We start from the raw sequence: 20,000 nt of genomic DNA, 5'->3' as shown, positions 1-20,000 counted from the left end.
GTTCTTGTTCTGCAGTGCTGTGTGCTAATGGGATTCGTACACCTGCAGGACCGCACGCAAGGTCGCATAGAAAATGCGGACTGGATTTTGAGTGATGTGGGCATTTTCTATATGAACAAGTGGAATGGATTGGACGCACTAAAGGGGCTCTCTACCTTACGCTATGAAGTGAGGGGAAACTGAGTGAATAATGACAGGTTATATGATTATTTATTTAAACTCATATTCGGGCCACTTTATAATGAATATGTCGGCATGTATTTGTAAAAAAAATTTATTTTTTTTTTAACACCAAATTATTTAGGGGGGCTTAAGAACATTTTAGGGGGGCTTGAGCCCCCCTAAAATAGGCCTAAAACGCCAATGCTACTTACTAATAAAAGTTAAGTGTTCTAGTATGTTCACTATTTTATTTAATGCAGAAATTGTTATTTGATTGAAATAAGAAACATATGTTTAATGTATAACAAGATTTTTTTTGTTCAGATAAAGCCAATAAAGCCATTTTTGTGGTTCCCTTTATTTAGAAAAGTATGGAAATACATGGGCTGGTATGGGGACAACCCTAGTTCCCAGGTTTGGATCCTACTATGATCGCGGTTCAACGTCCTTCCCCTTGTTTCCTGATATTGGCGTCACTAACAGTGTGACGTCACGGCAACCTGTCCAACGTCTCCGTGTGGCGACATTAGTCCATGGAGTCCACCTAAGATCTCCTCACTGATCCCGCACAAAAGCAATCCACATGACAAAGATCCATCCGTGAACCCCCAATCGCGACGCGTCCACACTGCAAGCCCGCTGATAGACGGGGAAGACGGGTGGCGGCAAACAAGAGAGACGCGATGACGGTCCTTTTGGAGGGGAAATGATAAGGAGGCGTGCGGCGAGCGACAGTGAAGGAGGAGGGCGGCGGCGGTGAGGGATGAAGCTGCCAGAAGGTTCTCTGCCAAGACATTTCTCACACCGAAATAGCACCAGGAGCCAGACGCGGTTCTCGGACGGGCTGGGACACTTATGAAATGGGGAAGGCGCTTTTAGGGACCATGTTTTGAGCAGAAGTGGCCCCAAAGTCTGTGAACTTTGGGAAAAAATACATTTTGGAATGAATCGCGAAATTGAAAAAATCAATTAATATAAAAAATGTGTGGATAATTGCCTTTTATTATTTTCAACTAGCATAAGAAATGAAAGATAGATATTTATCAAGATGACAAAAATAAAAGAAATGAAGATATAAAACATAATATAACGGGGAAAAATGAGAAATTGAAAAAATAAATGAATATAAAAAATGTGTAGATAATTGCCTTTTATTATTTTCAACTAGCATAAGAAATGAAAGATATATATTTATTAAGATGACAAAAATAAAAGAAATGAAGATATAAAACATAATATAACGGGGAAAAAAAGAGAAATTGAAAAAATAAATGAATATAAAAAATGTGTGGATAATTGCCTTTTATTATTTTCAACTAGCATAAGAAATGAAAGATAGATATTTATTAAGATGACAAAAATAAAAGAAATGAAGATATAAAACATAATATAACGGGGGAAAAAAAGAGAAATTGAAAAAATAAATGAATATACAAAATGTGTGGATATTTGCCTTTTATTTATTATTTTCATCTAGCATAAGAAATGAAAGATAGATATTTATTAAGATGACAAAAATAAAAGAAATGAAGATATAAAACATAATATAACGGGAAAAAAAGAGAAATTGAAAAAATAAATGAATATAAAAAATGTGTGGATAATTGCCTTTTATTATTTTCAACTAGCATAAGAAATGAAAGATAGATATTTATTAAGATGACAAAAATAAAAGAAATGAAGATATAAAACATAATATAACGGGAAAAAAAGAGAAATTGAAAAAATAAATGAATATAAAAAATGGGTGGATAATTGCCTTTTATTATTTTCAACTAGCATAAGAAATGAAAGATAGATATTTATTAAGATGACAAAAATAAAAGAAATGAAGATATAAAACATAATATAATGGGGAAAAAAAGAGAAATTGAAAAAATAAATTAATATAAAAAATGCGTGGATAATTGCCTTTTATTATTTTCAACTAGCATAAGAAATGAAAGATAAATATTTATTAAGATGACAAAAATAAAAGAAATTAAGATATAAAACATAATATAACGGAAAAAAAATAGAAATTGAAAAAATAAATGAATATAAAAAATGCGTGGACAATTGCCTTTTATTATTTTCAACTAGCATAAGAAATGAAAGATAGATATTTATTAAGATGACAAAAATAAAAGAAATGAAGATATAAAACATAATATAACGGGGCAAAAAAGAGAAATTGAAAAAATAAATGAATATAAAAAATGGGTGGATAATTGCCTTTTATTACTTTCAACTAGCATAAGAAATGAAAGATAGATATTTATTAAGATGACAAAAATAAAAGAAATAAAGATATAAAACATAATATAACGGGAAAAAAAGAGGAATTGAAAAAATAAATGAATATCAAAAATGCGTGGCTATTTGCCTTTTATTATTTTCAACTAGCATAAGAAATGAAAGATAGATATTTATTAAGATGACAGAAATAAAAGAAATGAAGATATAAAACATAATATAACGGAAAAAAAAGAGAAATTGAAAAAATAAATGAATATAAAAAATGCGTGGATAATTGCCTTTTATTATTTTCAACTAGCATAAGAAATGAAAGATAGATATTTATTAAGATGACAAAAATAAAAGAAATGAAGATATAAAACATAATATAATGGGGAAAAAAAGAGAAATTGAAAAAATAAATTAATATAAAAAATGTGTGGATAATTGCCTTTTATTATTTTCAACTAGCATAAGAAATGAAAGATAGATATTTATTAAGATGACAAAAATAAAAGAAATGAAGATATAAAACATAATATAACGGGAAAAAAATAGAAATTGAAAAAATAAATGAATATAAAAAATGTGTGGATAATTGCCTTTTATTATTTTCAACTAGCATAAGAAATGAAAGATAGATATTTATTAAGATGACAAAAATAAAAGAAATGAAGATATAAAACATAATATAACGGGGAAAAAAAGAGAAATTTAAAAAATAAATGAATATCAAAAATGGGTGGATAATTGCCTTTTATTACTTTCAACTAGCATAAGAAATGAAAGATAGATATTTATTAAGATGACAAAAATAAAAGAAATGAAGATATAAAACATAATATAACGGAAAAAAAACAGAAATTGAAAAAATAAATGAATATCAAAAATGTGTGGCTATTTGCCTTTTATTATTTTCAACTAGCATAAGAAATGAAAGATAGATATTTATTAAGATGACAGAAATAAAAGAAATGAAGATATAAAACATAATATAACGGGGAAAAAAGAGAAATTGAAAAAATAAATGAATATAAAAAATGCGTGGATAATTGCCTTTTATTATTTTCAACTAGCATAAGAAATGAAAGATAGATATTTATTAAGATGACAAAAATAAAAGAAATGAAGATATAAAACATAATATAACGGGGAAAAATGAGAAATTGAAAAAATAAATGAATATAAAAAATGGGTGGATAATTGCCTTTTATTATTTTCAACTAGCATAAGAAATGAAAGATAGATATTTATTAAGACGACAAAAATAAAATAAATGAATACATAAAACATAATATAACGGAAAAAAAAGAGAAATTGAAAAAATAAATGAATATAAAAAATGTGTGGATAATTGCCTTTTATTATTTTCAACTAGCATAAGAAATGAAAGATAGATATTTATTAAGATGACAAGAATAAAAGAAATGAAGATATAAAACATAATATAATGGAAAAAAAAGAGAAATTGAAAAAATAAATGAATATAAAAAATGGGTGGATAATTGCCTTTTATTATTTTCAACTAGCATAAGAAATGAAAGATAGATATTTATTAAGACGACAAAAATAAAATAAATGAATACATAAAACATAATATAACGGAAAAAAAAGAGAAATTGAAAAAATAAATGAATATAAAAAATGTGTGGATAATTGCCTTTTATTATTTTCAACTAGCATAAGAAATGAAAGATAGATATTTATTAAGATGACAAAAATAAAAGAAATTAAGATATAAAACATAATATAACGGAAAAAAAAGAGAAATTGAAAAAATAAATGAATATAAAAAATGTGTGGATAATTGCCTTTTATTATTTTCCACTAGCATAAGAAATGAAAGATAGATATTTATTAAGATGACAAAAATAAAAGAAATGAAGATATAAAACATAATATAACTGGGAAAAAAGAGAAATTGAAAAAATAAATGAATATAAAAAATGTGTGGGTAATTGCCTTTTATTATTTTCAACTAGCATAAGAAATGAAAGATAGATATTTATTAAGATGACAAAAATAAAAGAAATTAAGATAAAAAACATAATATAACGGAAAAAAAGAGAAATTGAAAAAATAAATGAATATAAAAAATGCGTGGATAATTGCCTTTTATTATTTTCAACTAGCATAAGAAATGAAAGATAGATATTTATTAAGATGACAAAAATAAAATAAATTAAGATATAAAACATAATATAACGGGAAAAAAAGAGGAATTGAAAAAATAAATGAATATAAAAAATGTGTGGATAATTGCCTTTTATTATTTTCAACTAGCATAAGAAATGAAAGATAATTATTTATTAAGATGACAAAAATAAAAGAAATGAAGATATAAAACATAATATAACGGGGAAAAATGAGAAATTTCAAAAATAAATGAACATAAAAAATGTGTGGATAATTGCCTTTTATTATTTTCAGCTAGCATAAGAAATGAAAGATAGATATTTATTAAGATGACAAAAATAAAAGAAATGAAGATATAAAACATAATATAACGGGGAAAAATGAGAAATTGAAAAAATAAATGAATATAAAAAATGTGTGGATAATTGCCTTTTATTATTTTCAACTAGCATAAGAAATGAAAGATAGATATTTATTAAGATGACAAAAATAAAAGAAATGAAGATATAAAACATAATATAACTGGGAAAAAAGAGAAATTGAAAAAATAAATGAATATAAAAAATGTGTGGGTAATTGCCTTTTATTATTTTCAACTAGCATAAGAAATGAAAGATAGATATTTATTAAGATGACAAAAATAAAAGAAATTAAGATAAAAAACATAATATAACGGAAAAAAAAGAGAAATTGAAAAAATAAATGAATATAAAAAATGCGTGGATAATTGCCTTTTATTATTTTCAACTAGCATAAGAAATGAAAGATAGATATTTGTTAAGATGACAAAAATAAAATAAATGAAGATATAAAACATAATATAACGGGGGAAAAAAGAGAAATTGAAAAAATAAATGAATATAAAAAATGGGTGGATAATTGCCTTTTATTATTTTCAACTAGCATAAGAAATGAAAGATAGATATTTATTAAGATGACAAAAATAAAATAAATGAAGATATAAAACATAATATAACGGGGGAAAAAAGAGAAATTTAAAAAATAAATGAATATAAAAAATGGGTGGATAATTGCCTTTTATTATTTTCAACTAGCATAAGAAATGAAAGATAGATATTTATTAAGATGACAAAAATAAAAGAAATGAATATATAAAACATAATATAACGGGGAAAAAAAGAGAAATTGAAAAAATAAATGAATATAAAAAATGGTGGAAAACAGTATACTGAGTTTTTCAATTTTTTTTCTTATTTTTGTTGTAACAATGCACAACAGAGCTTGATAATCGTGTCAGAGCCTGATTTAAAGCGTCAGGATCGCATCAAAGCGTAATAAAGTTCAATAAAGCGTAATAAAACGTATCAAAGCGTGATTTAAAGCGCATCAAAGCGGGATCAAAGCGTGCGGAACGGTAACAAAGCGGCAACTAATTCGTATCAGAGCGTATCAAAGCATAACATTACTTCAGAGATCGGGATATTCGTGGAAAAATTGACAAAAATGACGGCGCTTTGCTCGCCGCTTTAAAGCGCGGCAAGCGCCATTGGTATGAACCAGGCATTAATCAGAGACTATTATTTAAGCCTGTTTTGCCAGTTAGTCGTGCTGGCGACATTACTCTGTATTTGCTCTGTCCATGCCATAGATTCGTGCTCTGCCAAGTAAGTTTTCTTTATTCATGCCACAGTTAGCGAGTTTTGTTTCATGTCCATAGTTTCTGCCTATGTGTTGGTTTTTGTATCATACGCTAAGTTGTTCCTTCCACTCCTAGGTTAGTCCACCTCATGTCTACTCCTAGGTTAGTCCACCTCATGTCCACCCCTCGTTAGTCCACCTTATGTCCACTCCTAGGTTAGTCCACCTCATGTCTACTCCTTGTTAGTCCACCTCATGTCCACTCCTAGGTTAGTCCATCCCTCGTTAGTCTACCTCATGTCCACTCCTAGGTTAGTCCACCTCATGTCCGCCCCACGTTAGTCCACCTCATGTCCACCCCTCGTTAGTCCACCTCATGTCTACTCCTAGGTTAGTCCACCTCATGTCTACCCTTCGTTAGTTCACCTCATGTGTCCACCCCTCGTTAGTCCACCTCATGTCTACTCCTAGGTTAGTCCACCTCATGTCTACTCCTTGTTAGTCCACCTCATGTCCACCCCTCGTTAGTCCACCTCATGTCCACCTCTGGTTAGTCAACCTCATGTCCACCTCTCGTTAGTCCACCCCTTGTTAGTCCACCTCATGTCCACTCCTAGGTTAATCCACCTCATGTCCACTCCTTGTTAGTCCACCTCATGTCCACTCCTAGGTTAGTCCACCTCATGTCTACTCCTTGTTAGTCCACCTCATGTCCACCCCTCGTTAGTCCACCTCATGTCCACTCCTAGGTTAGTCCACCTCATGTCTACTCCTTGTTAGTCCACCTCATGTCTACGCCTAGGTTAGTCCACCTCATGTCCACCCCTCGTTAGTCCACCTCATGTCTACTCCTAGGTTAGTCTACCTCATGTCCACTCCTCGTTAGTCCACCTCATGTCTACTCCTAGGTTAGTCTACCTCATGTCCACCCCTCGTTAGTCCACCTCATGTCTACTCCTAGGTTAGTCTACCTCATGTCCACCCCTCGTTAGTCCACCTCATGTCTACTCCTAGGTTATTCCACCTCATGTCCACCCATCGTTAGTCTACCTCACGTTCACTCCTAGGTTAGTCCACCTCATGTCTACTCCTTGTTAGTCCACCTCATGTCCACTCCTAGGTTAGTCCACCTCATGTCCACCTCTCGTTAGTCCACCTCAAGTCTACTCCTTGTTAGTCCACCTCATGTCTACTCCTTGTTAGTCCACCTCATGTCCACCCCTCGTTAGTCCACCTCATGTCCACCTCTGGTTAGTCAACCTCATGTCCACCTCTCGTTAGTCCACCCCTTGTTAGTCCACCTCATGTCCACTCCTAGGTTAATCCACCTCATGTCCACTCCTTGTTAGTCCACCTCATGTCCACTCCTAGGTTAGTCCACCTCATGTCTACTCCTTGTTAGTCCACCTCATGTCCACCCCTCGTTAGTCCACCTCATGTCCACTCCTAGGTTAGTCCACCTCATGTCTACTCCTTGTTAGTCCACCTCATGTCTACGCCTAGGTTAGTCCACCTCATGTCCACCCCTCGTTAGTCCACCTCATGTCTACTCCTAGGTTAGTCTACCTCATGTCCACTCCTCGTTAGTCCACCTCATGTCTACTCCTAGGTTAGTCTACCTCATGTCCACCCCTCGTTAGTCCACCTCATGTCTACTCCTAGGTTATTCCACCTCATGTCCACCCATCGTTAGTCTACCTCACGTTCACTCCTAGGTTAGTCCACCTCATGTCTACTCCTTGTTAGTCCACCTCATGTCCACTCCTAGGTTAGTCCACCTCATGTCCACCTCTCGTTAGTCCACCTCAAGTCTACTCCTTGTTAGTCCACCTCATGTCCACCCCTCGTTAGTCCACCTCATGTCTACTCCTAGGTTAGTCTACCTCATGTCCACCCCTCGTTAGTCCACCTCATGTCTACTCCTAGGTTATTCCACCTCATGTCCACCCATCGTTAGTCTACCTCACGTCCACTCCTAGGTTAGTCCACCTCATGTCTACTCCGTGTTAGTCCACCTCATGTCCACTCCTAGGTTAGTCCACCTCATGTCCACCTCTCGTTAGTCCACCTCAAGTCTACTCCTTGTTAGTCCACCTCATGTCCACCCCTCGTTAGTCTACCTCATGTCCACTCCTAGGTTAGTCCACCTCATGTCCACCCCTCGTTAGTCCACCTCATGTCCACTCCTAGGTTAGTCCACCTCATGTCTACTCCTAGGTTAGTCCACCTCATGTCCACCCCTCGTTAGTCCACCTCATGTCCACCCCTCGTTAGTCCACCTCATGTTCACCCCTCGTTAGTCCACCTCATGTCTACTCCTAGGTTAGTCCACCTCATGTCCACCCCTCGTTAGTCCACCTCATGTCCACCCCTCGTTAGTCCACCTCATGTTTTCACCCCTCGTTAGTCCACCTCATGTCCACTCCTAGGTTAGTCCACCTCATGTCCACCCCTCGTTAGTCCACCTCATGTCCACCCCTCGTTAGTCCACCTCATGTCCACCCCTCGTTAGTCCACCTCATGTTCACCCCTCGTTAGTCCACCTCATGTCTACTCCTAGGTTAGTCCACCTCATGTCCACCCCTCGTTAGTCCACCTCATGTCCACCCCTCGTTAGTCCACCTCATGTTTTCACCCCTCGTTAGTCCACCTCATGTCCACTCCTAGGTTAGTCCACCTCATGTCCACCCCTCGTTAGTCCACCTCATGTCCACCCCTCGTTAGTCCACCTCATGTCCACCCCTCGTTAGTCCACCGCGGGTCTTCTGTCGGCTAAATGTCTTCCAGCTGGTCTGGACTTTGTGCAACCAGATCTCCTGATCCTGAAGGTCTAGTTCTGGTCCAGTGTGGAGTGCTAATGTGACAGGTGGAGACGTGGAACCCCAGTCGGGTGTTGTGTTCCTCAGACCTGACAAGTTGTTTTGTTCCACAAAAGCTGCTTGGCAACATGGAGGTGAAACAAGACGGACCAGCTGGGAAGACGGATGAGCCGCCATGGTTTGTGTCACACGTCCCTGTAATGTATGAAGGTGACGTGACGGGGCATCCATCACCACACCCCCACCGCCCACCGGGCCCGTGCCACACCAGCAGTCCTGGCAGGGGCGGTGAGATACGGGCGATGCATCATAGACCGCCACGCAGAGACAGATTCATCATTTGCATTTTGGAGGCACAAACTGTGTCATGGCGGAATGTTCCGCGCTGTCAGCGCTTGACAGTGTTTGATACCTTCAGCTTTTTACAACCACGGGAAGTGAGGGGGTGATACTCATTGAATTGAAGAAAGAAATCATCTTGTTTGTCATGGTGTTTGGTTGTGAAATTGGACGAAAAAGGTAGCCCGCTATAACGCGAATGTTAGCATGCTAACAGTTAAAATGTGTCAAAGTTATATGACTCTGAGGTGTTTGTAAAATTGGATGAAAAAGTTAGCCCGCTATGATGCTAATATTAGCATGCTAACAGTTAAAATGTGTCAAAGTTATATGACTCTGAGGTGTTCGGTTGTAAAATTGGACAAAAAAGTTAGCACGCTAAAATGCTAACGTTAGCATTCTAACAAAGTTATATGACTCTGAGATGTTTGTAAAATTGGACGAAAAAGTTAGCCTGCTATAATGGTAATGTTAGCATGCTAACAGTTAAAATGTGTCAAAATTATATGACTCTGAGGTGTTTGTAAAATTGGACGACAAAGTTAGCACGCTATAATGCTAATGTTAGCATGCTAACAGTTAAAATGTGTCACAGTTATATGACTCTCAGGTGTTCGGTTGTAAAATTGGACGAAAAAGTTAATCACGCTAAAATGCTAACATCAGCATGCTAACAGTTAACATGGATCAAAGTTATATGACTCTCAGGTGTTTGGTTGTAAAATTGGACGAAAAAGTTAGCCCGCTAAAATGCTAACGTCAGCATGCTAACAGTCAACATGTGTCAAAGTTATATGACTGAGGCATTTTTTTGTAAAATTGGATGAAAAAGTTAGCATGCTAAAATGCTAACATAAGCATGCTAACTGTTAACATGTGTCAAAGTTGTATGACTCTCAGGTGTTTGGTTGTAAAATTGGACGAAAAAGTTAGCACACTAAAAGGCTAACATCAGCATGCTAACCGTTTACATGTGTCAAAGTTATATGGCTCTCAGGTGTTTGGTTGTAAAATTGGACGAAAAAGTTAGCACGCTAAAATGATAATGTAATCCTGTAGTTAACGTGTCAAACACCAAGTCAGATGACTCTGAGTTGTTCAAGTACAAATGTGTCTAAAAATGTTTAGCATGTTGACGTTAGCATGCTAGCGTACAGTATAGTGATTGACTGATATTCTATTGGTTTTAGTAACTTTTTTGTACCAATGAAGTTGGCACGTCCATCTTAGAACGAGCTCGGGCCCAGCGAAGCCGGCGGCGTTTCCGGGTGTTGTTGACAAACGGCTTTGGCGTTGCATAGTAGAGTTTTAACTCGCACTTACAGATGCAGCGGCCGACTGTAGTTACTGACAGTGGTTTTCGGAAGTGTTCCCGGGCCCATGTGGTGATATCCTTTACACGTTGATGTGGCTTTTTGATGCTTGAGTGATTTCTCCAGATTCTCTGAACCATCAAATTCCAAATATAATATTTGCAAAAAAAAACAACGTTTCTCGGTGTGAACAGGAAATTTGTTGTCTTTGTAACAAATTCAATTGAATACAAGTTGAAAATGATTTGCAAATCGTTGTATTCCGTTTTATATTTACATCTAACACAATTTCCCAACTCATATGGAAACGGGGTTTTGTACAAAATGCATGAAAGTGGAAGAATGTTCCGGACATAAGGCAGCCTCCCAGCTGGTAAACACAGCAGTGCGTAATCCAAACAAGTTCATTAAGAGCTTCCAGCGCTCGTGTAAACAAAACAACTTGTGTGGGTTTCTTCCTCTGCGTTACGTCCGCTTGCCGACAGCTCGTTAGCACTAATTGAAGCAAGTCTGGTTAAAACTGCGGATATTTCAACGCGCCGCCTGTCCAAGTCCTCAATGCACTTCCAAGAACACAACACTCGTCATATAAAGGATCTTTGACCGGCGTCTTTGCAACAGCATGCTCCTGTTCTATAGAGCAGTGGTCCCCAACCAAGAAATTTAATTTTTAATTTTTTAATTTTTAATTTTTATTTTTTTTATTTTTTTAAAATTAAAATTCAAATAAAAAAAATAAAAAAATTAAAAATTAAAATTAAATAGATATAGAAGGTGTTTAGTGGTTTTAATGAGTAAAATATTTAAAAGAAAAAAATGTAAGTTCTATTTTTTTGTTGGATTGTTAAAGATAAGGGTTTTGTGAGGGGGGAAATTATTTCAAAATTGAATAAACATTTTTTTACTTAAAGGTTCAAATTAATAAAAATATTTTAAATATAGATACATGTTTTTTTTTATTTACAATTATTTAAAAACATGTTTTTTTTCTTTGAAATACAGTAACAATACTGAAAATATACTGTACATGACCATATTTGGGCGGGGGAAATTATCAGCATGGTCCAGGTAAATCCATATCACCCTTATTTATTTATTTATTTTTTAATATGTATTTTCATTTATTTTAAAATGACATTTTATTTGCTATTATTTTCAAATAATAGAAGGTGTTTAGTGGTTTTAATGAGTAAAATATTTAAAAGAAAAAAATGTAAGTTCTATTTTTTTGTTGGATTGTTAAAGATAAGGGTTTTGTGAGGGGGAAAAATTATTTCAAAATTGAATAAACATTTTTTTACTTAAAGGTTCAAATTAATAAAAATATTTTAAATATAGATACATGTTGTTTTTTATTTACAATTATTTAAAAACATGTTTTTTTTCTTTGAAATACAGTAACAATACTGAAAATTTGAATATACTGTACATGACCATATTTGGGCGGGGGAAATTATCAGCATGGTCCAGGTAAATCCATATCACCCTTATTTATTTATTTATTTTTTAATATGTATTTTTATTTATTTTAAAATGACATTTTATTTGCTATTATTTTCAAATAATAGAAGGTGTTTAGTGGTTTTAATGAGTAAAATATTTAAAAGAACAAAATGTAAGTTCTATTTTTTTGTTGGATTGTTAAAGATAAGGGTTTTGTGAGGGGGGAAAATTATTTCAAAATTGAATAAATATTTTTTTACTTAAAGGTTCAAATTAATACAAATATTTTAAATATAGATACATGTTTTTTTTTATTTACAATTATTTTAAAACTTTTTTTTTTCTCTGAAATACAGTAACAATACTGAAAATTGTAATATACTGTACATGACCATATTTGGGCGGGGAAATTATCAGCACGGTCCAGGTAAATCCATAGCACCCTTATTTATTTATTTATTTTTTAATATGTATTTTTATTTATTTTAAAATGACATTTTATTTGCTATTATTTTCAAATAATAGAAGGTGTTTAGTGGTTTTAATGAGTAAAATATTTAAAAGAAAAAAATGTAAGTTCTATTTTTTTGTTGGATTGTTAAAGATAAGGGTTTTGTGAGGGGGGAAAATTATTTCAAAATTGAATAAACATTTTTTTACTTAAAGGTTCAAATTAATAAAAATATTTTAAATATAGATACATGTTTTTTTTTATTTACAATTATTTAAAAACAATTTTTTTTTCTTTGAAATACAGTAACAATACTGAAAATTTGAATATACTGTACATGACCATATTTGGGCGGGGAAATTATCAGCACGGTCCAGGTAAATCCATATCACCCTTATTTATTTATTTATTTTTTAATATGTATTTTTATTTATTTTAAAATGACATTTTATTTGCTATTATTTTCAAATAATAGAAGGTTTTAATGAGTAAAATATTTAAAAGAAAAAAATGTAAGTTCTATTTTTTTGTTGGATTGTTAAAGATAAGGGTTTTGTGAGGGGAAAAAATTATTTCATAATTGAATAAACATTTTTTTACTTAAAGGTTCAAATTGATGAAAATATTTTAAATATAGATACATGTTTTTTTATTTTAAAAAAATTCTTGAAAAAAGGTTTTTTTTTTCTTTACAATACAGTAACAATACTGAAAATGTGAATATACTGTACATGACCATATTTGGGCGGGGAAATTTTCGCCACGGTCCAGGCTAAACCATGTCACCCTTATTTATTTATTGTGTAGCATATTTTTTATTTTATTTTAAAATGATAATTTACTTATTATTATTTTCCAATAATAGAAGGTGTTTTGTGGTTTTAATGAGTAAAATATTCAAAAGAAAAAAATGTAAGTTATATTTTTTTGTTGGATTGTTAAAGATAAGGGTTTTGTGAGGGAAAAAGATTGTTTCAAAATTTAATAAACATTTTTTTACTTAAAGGTTGAAATTAATACAAATATTTTAAATATAGATACATTTTTTTTAATTTAAAATCATTTTAAATAATGTTTTTTTTTCTTTAAAATACAGTAACAATACTGAAAATTTGAATATACTGTACATGACCATATTTGGGCGGGGAAATTATCAGCACGGTCCAGGTAAATCCATATCACCCTTATTTATTTATTTATTTTTTAATATGTATTTTTATTTATTTTAAAATGACATTTTATTTGCTATTATTTTCAAATAATAGAAGGTGTTTAGTGGTTTTAATGAGTAAAATATTTAAAAGAAAAAAATGTAAGTTCTATTTTTTTGTTGGATTGTTAAAGATAAGGGTTTTGTGAGGGGAAAAAATTATTTCATAATTGAATAAACATTTTTTTACTTAAAGGTTCAAATTAATACAAATATTTTAAATATAGATACATGTTTTTTAATTAAAAAAAAAATTTTGAAAAAAGGTTTTTTTTTCTTTACAATACAGGAACAATACTGCAAATGTGAATATACTGTACATGACCATATTTGGGCGGGGAAATTTTCGCCACGGTCCAGGCTAAACCATGTCACCCTTATTTATTTATTTTGTAGCATATTTTTCATTTTATTTTAAAATGATAATTTATTTATTATTATTTTCCAATAATAGAAGGTGTTTTGTGGTTTTAATGAGTAAAATATTCACACAAAAAAATGTAAGTTATATTTTTTTTGTTGGATTGTAAAGATAAAGGTTTTGTGAGGGGAAAAAATAATTTCAAAATTGAATAAAAAAATGTTTACTTAAAGGTTCAAATTAATACAAATATTTTAAATATAGATACATGTTTTTTTTTTATTTAAAATAATTTTAAATAATGGTTGTTTTTTTTCTTTAAAATACAATAACACTACTGAAAATTTGAATATACTGTACATGACCATATTTGGGCGGGGAAATTATCCCCACGGTCCAGATTAAACCATGTCACCCTTATTTATTTATTTTTTAACATATATTTTTATTTATTTTAAAATGATCATTTATTTATTATTATTTTCCAATAATAGAAGGTGTTTTTTTATTTAAAATACAGTAATGAGTAAAATATTCCAAAGAAAAAAACGTAAGTTATATTTTTTTTGTTTTATTTTTAAAAATAAGTGTTTTTTTTGAGGAAAAAAATTGTTTTAATTGAATTAAAAAATGTTTACTTATAAGTTAAAATTAATTAATTAAGTTTAAATGTAGATACATGTTTGTTACGCAAGAGGAAAAAAGTTTGTGATGGACGTAAAATAACAGATGAATGCATAATAGGATGGATGAGTGGATGAACAGATTGATACAAGACTTTTGGATGGATTGCTCTATGGATGGATGAATAATGACCAGATAGAAGTCATGAATAAACAGATGAACAAATTAGCAAACTAGTGGTTTGACAAAAAACATGCTTGATTAGTTAAATGGATGGATGAACGTGTGAATGGATGGGTTGGTTGTGTTTAAATAGGAAAGTATGAATAGAGTGGTGAGCGTGTGGATGAATGGATGATGTTTAGTAGTTAAATAATGAAGTGTAGTATCAGTAGTGTAAACCAGTGGTCCCCAACCTTTTTATAGCTGCGGACCGGTCAACGCTTGAAAATTTGTCCCACGGACCGGGGGGGCGGGGGGATGGAGGGTGAAATTTAAAAAAAAAAAAAGTTTTTTTTTTTTTTTTTTTTTTTTTCATTAAGAAATACAATCATGTGTGCTTACGGACTGTATACCTGCAGACTGTATTGATCTATATTGATATATAATGTATATATTGTGTTTTTTATGTTGATTTAATTTGTATTTATTTTATTTTTTATTTATTTTTTTTTATTTTTTATTTTTTAATTTCTTGTGCGGCCCGGTGCCAATCGGTCCGCGGACCGGTACCGGGCCACGGCCCGGTGGTTGGGGGACCATTGCTTTATATGACACGCCGCGATCATTTAAAACGATTGTTTTAAGGATCTACAGTATTGCAATGAAAACAAAAACATCCACCAAAGATCCTCTATAGCAGTGGTCCCAAACCTTTTTGTAGCTGTGGACCGGTCAACGCTTGAAAATTTGTCCCAGGGACCGGGGGGGCAGGGGGATGGAGGGTGAAATTAAAAAAAAAAAAAAAAAAAAATGTATTTTATTTTTTTTTTTCGTTAAGAAATACAATCATGTGTGCTTACGGACTGTATACCTGCAGACTGTATTGATCTATATTGATATAAAATGTATATATTGTGTTTTTTATGTTGATTTCATTAAAAATTTTTTTTTTTTTTTTTTTTTTTTTTTTTTTTTTTTTAATTTCTTGTGCGGCCCGGTACCAATCGGTCCGCGGACCGGTAACGGGCCGCGGCCCGGTGGTTGGGGACCACTGGTGTAAACTGTTGCAGTAAGAGTACAAGGTTGTACTTTAAGTTGTTTCATCGTTATGTTGTGTTATGTTGCAGGTGACGTCGTATAAAGTTGTTTCATCATTATGTTGTGTTATGTTGCAGGTGACGTCGTGTATAGTTGTTTCATCAATGCGTCCATGTCAGCGTTGGTGATGGCGAGCGTGTCATTGGAGAAACGAAGTCCGCGACTAAAAACGACTTCATTTGTTGACCTGAGAGTCGAGGGCGATCCCAGCAGTGTCGTTCTCACTTTGTGCTTTTATTGTGAAGGAAAGCAGCTCGCTAAAAAAAGGGCAGATTATTTTTTATTCAAACGCTCGTTAGCGTCCAGCCCGCAGCTGTGCCCGGATCAGTTTTCTTCTGGAACTGTACATTTGGACTCGTTCTGTTCGTAGCGGACATTTTTTGACCCGTATCGGCTTTTTTTAGTTTAATGTCTTGCAGCTGTTAGGAGCATATCCTATTAATGTATAATTTAACTCTATATGTAATGACACGGAAGGGAAACACTGCCTTTGTGCATATCATTTTTTTGTACATTTTTTTTGTGCATTTTTTTTCATTAAGTGCATTTTTTTTTGCATTTTTTTGTACATTTTTTTTGTGCATTTTTTTTCATTGAATGCATTTTTTTTGTGCATTTTTTTGTGCATTTTTTTCATTTTGTGCATTTTTTTGTGCATTTTTTTTGTGCATTTTTTTGTGCATATAATTTTTTGTCTACAGTTGGGAACATTAACAAACGAGAAAAAAAATAAACTCAAATATCCCAAAATTGATTCGCAAAAATAGTCTTTTGTAGTCCAAAGAAAACAAGCTCAAGAGCAATCAGTACTATAGAGGAGTCAAAGGTTGACTTTATTATTCATTGTTTTTACAACCGTAGCCATGTTTTTCAGCCAATCTGGTTCAAAATTGACGGACACGTTCTAGTCCAACCCCTAAAGGTATGCACCAAATTTCAAGTAGATTTTACTAATCATCCTAAAGTTAGAGCATGTTTAGTTTTGAGCTGTTAGCTAATAAAAATTTCACACATATCATAACTGTAAATGCAATTTGTGGTGCCCCGTATGGGTTATGGTCAAAAAGCTTTGGAATGTATGCTAGCGTACATGTAATAAGTATATCCACAAACTTTTATCAACATTAGACAGATTGTCTATGACTAATGGACAATTAGTTAGGAACACGTTTTGCTTGATGGCGATCACGTTTTTCAGCCAATCTGGTTCAAATTTGACACGCAGGTTCTAGTCCAACCCCTAAAGATATGCACCAAATTTCAAGTCTATTTTACTAATTATCCTAGAGTTAGAGCATGTTTAGTTTTGAAGCTTTATATTAAATTTCATAATTTCACATATATCATAACTGTAAGTGCAATTTGTGGCGCCCCGTATGGATTATGGTCAAAAAGCTTTGGAATTTATTCCAGCGTACATGTAATAAGTATATCCACAAACTTTTATCAACATTAGACAAATTGTCTATGACTAATGGACGATTAGTTAGGAACACGTTTTGCTTGATGGCGATCACATTTTTCAGCCAATCTGGTTCAAATTTGACACGCACGTTTTACTCCAACCCCTAAATGTATGCACAAAATTTCAAGTTGATTTGACAAAACATCCTAGAGTTAGAGCATGTTTAGTTTTGAAGCTTTTTATTAAGTTTTGAGCTGTTAGCTAATGATAATTTCACCTATATCATAACTGTAAATGCAATTTGTGGCGCTGTGTATGGGTTATGGTCAAAAAGCTTTGGAATTTATGCTAGCGTACATGTAATAAGTATATCCACAAACTTTTATCAACATTAGACAGATTGTCTATGACTAACGGACAATTAGTTAGGAAAACGTTTTGCTTAAAGGCGATCACATTTTTCAGCAAATCTGGTTCAAATTTGACACGTACGTTTTAGTCCAACTCCTAAAGGTATGCACTAAATTTCAAGTTGATTTGACAAAACATCCTAGAGTTAGAACATGTTTAGTTTTGAAGCTTTTTATTAGGTTTTGAGCTGTTAGCTAATGATAATTTCACGTATATCATAACTGTAAATGCAATTTGTGGCGCTGTGTATGGGTTATGGTCAAAAAGCTTTGGAATGTATGCTAGCGTACATGTAATAAGTATATCCACAAACTTTTATCAACATTAGACGGATTGTCTATGACTAATGGACAATTAGTTAGGAACACGTTTTGCTTGATGGCGATCACATTTTTCAGCCAATCTGGTTCAAATTTGACACGTACGTTTTAGTCCAACCCCTAAAGATATGCACTAAATTTCAAGTTGATTTGACAAAACATCCTAGAGTTAGAGCATGTTTAGTTTTGAAGCTTTTTATTAAGTTTTGACCTGTTAGCTAATAATAATTTCACATATATCATAATTGTAAATGCAATTTGTGGCGCCCTGTATGGGTTATGGTAAAAAATCTTTGGAATTTATGCTAGCGTACATTTAATAAGTATATCCACAAACTTTTATCAACATTAGACAGATTGTCTATGACTAATGGACAATTAGTTAGGAACACGTTTTGCTTAAAGGCGATCACATTTTTCAGCAAATCTGGTTCAAATTTGACACACACGTTTTAGTCCAACTCCTAAAGGTATGCACCAAATTTCAAGTCTATTTTACTAATTATCATAGAGTTAGAGCATGTTTAGTTTTGAAGCTTTTTATTAAGTTTCATAATTTCACATATATCATAACTGTAAATGCAATTTGTGGTGCCCCGTATGTGTTATGGTCAAAAACCTTTGGAATTTATTCCAGCGTACATGTAATAAGTATATCCACAAACTTTTATCACCATTAGACAGATTGTCTATGACTAATGGACGATTAGTTAGGAACACGTTTTGCTTGATGGCGATCACGTTTTTCAGCCAATCTGGTTCAAATTTGACACGCACGTTTTAGTGCAACCCCTAAAGATATGCACTAAATTTCAAGTGGATTTGACAAAACATCCTAGAGTTAGAGCATGTTTAGTTTTGAAGCTTTTTATTAAGTTTTGAGCTATTAGCTAATAATAATTTCACATACATCATAACTGTAAAACACAGTAGAGGTGCATGTTTTGACCAATTTTCACGCATTTGCGTGCGACGCTTCGAGAGTAGAAGAGTTCAAAACTGTCCCAAATTGTCAAGCAAATAACTGTGTCCGGTAGCCAGAGGGTCCCGGTATCAAAGACGACACTCAGTAGGATGCCAACCACAATAAAAGAGTCCATTTCTCCACATTTGCGATCAGTTTGGAGAAAGGTAGCTCATGAACGTATCCAACGGTGATTGTTCTCCGACTGGGGACTTTAAAACAACAACAGGGGAAAGACTCACTGGAAGAACTAATAGTGCTTCGGGGGGCTAAAGTGGTCTTGTTTTAACAGCTGGAGATGAGCACTGAGGAAGGACAGTGAAGACCAGGACACCATAAGGACTTATTTCCAAGTCTGAAATGAACATTTTCATGGGCTTGATTGAAGTTAAAAAAGCTAGCAGGAAATGTTAAAATGCTAATGTTAGCTATGTACAATTGATTCCGACAAGTCTCAGAACCCAAACAATTTTCCGGTTTAAATGATCAAAATTTAGTTAAAATGCTAGCGGAAACATTAGCATGCTAACTCTAGCATGATAACGTAGGAAAAGTTAGCCTACTTCTAAGACGGCACCAAGTATCAAAATCTATAATTTTTTTAGGTTAAACTAAATAAAATTTGCTAAAATACTATCAAAAAATGTTAGCATGATAACATAGGAAAAGTTAGCCTACTTCTAAGATGGCACCAAGTATCAAAATCTATAACTTTTTAGGTTCAAATGAATAAAATTTGCTAAAATACTATCGAAAAATGTTAGCATGATAACATGGGAAAAATTTGCCTACTTCTAAGACGGCACCAAGTATCAAAATCTATGAATTTTTTAGGTTCAAATAAATAAAATTTGCTAAAATACTATCAAAAAATGTTAGCATGATAACATAGGAAAAGTTAGCCTGCTTTTAAGACGGCACCAAGTATCAAAATCTATAATGTTTTAGGTTCAAATTAATACAATT

This window comes from Entelurus aequoreus, linkage group LG08, assembly GCF_033978785.1.
Source record: "Entelurus aequoreus isolate RoL-2023_Sb linkage group LG08, RoL_Eaeq_v1.1, whole genome shotgun sequence".
NCBI lineage: Eukaryota > Metazoa > Chordata > Actinopteri > Syngnathiformes > Syngnathidae > Entelurus > Entelurus aequoreus.
The sequence above is the reverse complement of the archived record's forward strand: the minus strand, read 5'-3'. Positions refer to the sequence as shown.